The sequence below is a fragment of the Microtus ochrogaster genome, linkage group LG7_11 (assembly GCF_000317375.1).
Source record: "Microtus ochrogaster isolate Prairie Vole_2 linkage group LG7_11, MicOch1.0, whole genome shotgun sequence".
Lineage (NCBI taxonomy): Eukaryota > Metazoa > Chordata > Mammalia > Rodentia > Cricetidae > Microtus > Microtus ochrogaster.
In genome coordinates, this window is record NC_022032.1 from 21,964,187 (window position 1) to 21,966,437 (window position 2,251).

At 39.8% G+C, this 2,251-nt stretch overlaps 1 protein-coding gene across 5 annotated transcripts in view; it reads right to left on the reverse strand.

Annotated features, from left to right (window-relative positions):
- The window catches only part of Tenm3 (teneurin transmembrane protein 3), a 1,721,676-nt gene that overhangs the window by 556,497 nt on the left and 1,162,928 nt on the right, over window positions 1-2,251 (reverse strand). The window lies entirely within an intron of this gene.

Genomic DNA, 2,251 nt, shown 5'->3' on the forward strand with positions numbered 1-2,251 from the left:
CCTTCTGCCTCAGCCTAGAGAGAGCTCAAATTACAGGCGTGGGCTACCTCACCCCGCTTACTATGATTTTCAATGCAACTGAAATAATTGGACTGTGTAAACATGGTTTTAGGACCATGAAATTGCATTATAGTACTCTCTTATTAATATGATGGCTAAAGAAACAATGCTCCAACTGGGAAGACTGTCACATGCTTACTGTATGGAGTCACTGCGAAGAACATTGTTACAATTCATAACCTAAGCTGAAAAGCTATGCTACCGAAATCCATGGGTGAAGGTCTACACAGGGTTCAATCGAAGCATTAACAAGGGATCTCAATATGATCGCTTATTTATTGTTACTATAAGTTTATTTTGGATTAATTACTCCTTCCAAAGAAAAGTACTTGGTGAGTTAGTTGGTAAGCCAATGTTTTCCCTTGCTTCCTTCCTGTCATGCTTAAAATAATGGCTTGGCAAATTCTGAAGCTATTCTAACTCTTTCATGAGTTATCTATAGATTCTAGAGATAACCCCTCTCTAGTCAACAAAGTAAGTATTAATCCATATCAGACCCACTACCACCCTCACCCTTCATCCTACTGTCATGGATTCCTTATTATTATGTGTGCTCACGAGGCTCAGAATATCAGAACTTTGACTCTTCTCTTTCTATTGCTCACGTCACATGAGCAGTTACCTAACCCAGTAGGTTTTTCTGGCTTTGGTATCTCTCCCTTCTATCCAGCAGGATCAGATCCAGATCATAGTGACAGCTAACCTTTGACACCAACATCTTCAGAGCTTCCCTTCTTAAGACAGTTTCTAGCTCTGTTGCTCTAGTGAGCCCTGAAGTATAAGCAACACGAGTGCCCCTGGGCTGGTATATACTTCCTCATATTTGTTTCTAAGCTATGAGACTTTCTCTCTAAACAATGCTCCCCTCTGGCTCCCAGTGCCTCTAAACCTCTAGAGCATCCTCCTGCCTCTTCATCCTGGATCTTCTTGGGTCCTCTGTTCCTCTTACTGAACCCTTCCTCTCAGCTCTAAGGAACTTGCATGTGACCCTTGCCCTATTTTGAATAGGCATCTTTCTTCAACCTCAGCTCCCCTCCTCTGCACAGTCCTGGAATGTTTACCCTCCTCTCCCAGATCCTGTTTTGTCAAATGGTATCCATCAAGCCCACGTCTCAGAAACGTCAATCTTAATTGAAAGTGTGTCCGTTTTATCAACATAAACACTGAGATAGCTTCATTCAGCTCGGCTGTTATCAGTGGGTTGCTTTGCCTTAGGTAGTAGAGATGCTTTCTGCCCACCCCTCCCCCAAGGGGGAGAGAAAGTTGAAACGAAAGTAGATTTAAGAACAAGGTGCCAAAATGTCCTTCAACAGAGAGCTTTACAGTCTACCTTTTCTACAGTACGTGACCACTTTAATCTGTGTTTTTTTTTTTCTCTCTTCTATGGCTACAAAAAGAATTCTAGTCTGGTTTCTACCTCTTCTCCTTGCCTGGTTCTGTTTGTAGGGACTACTCATTACACAGCCATCCACAGCACCATGTGAATTCACGATACCCGGAGAAACAGTTTGCAGCTTTAATCATTCTCTATCAGTCGGCGTGTATGCTCCTAATCTTCCATGCCAGGAGTCAATCTTCTGTAATCTGTGTTCTTCCTTATAGGCTGAGCGGAGAGTACAAAAAAATGGACCATCCTTCTGTGGAGACTAACTTAGCCAAGGGCACTCTGCTCCATCTTTATGATGAAATACATATCTCCCATTAAAAGGCAAATCTGTCATTTTAAAAGGTTGAATTGAATGTACTTTAAAAATAATTCCAGCTGGTTAAATTGAGAGCATTGGGGGGAAAAAAGCAGCTCAGGAAGAATGTTCTCTTGGTCTGTAGTATTTTCATTTTCCTGGAGTGTGAATTGGATATATTTTCTTTTACTTTAAGCCCTTTATTCAGGGTTTGAGTCTAAGTCGCTGGAATAAGTTTTAAAGATGAATCTGGTTCAATAATGCAGCTTCTAATACTTCACATTTTTATTTTAGTGTTATTTTAGCAAAAAAAATGGCCCATTGGAACTGATCCTTTTTCTATAACTATGCAAGAAATATTGGCATTTTTTTTTAGTCCTCTGTACTTCAGAATTCATTTGGAGCCCTTTATCAGCTCTGTCTTTAAAACCACTATTTCTTTAATACAATTTTAAAAATAAATTAAAAAATAAATTACAGCCTAGTAAAATAAGAGCAAAGTATATTCT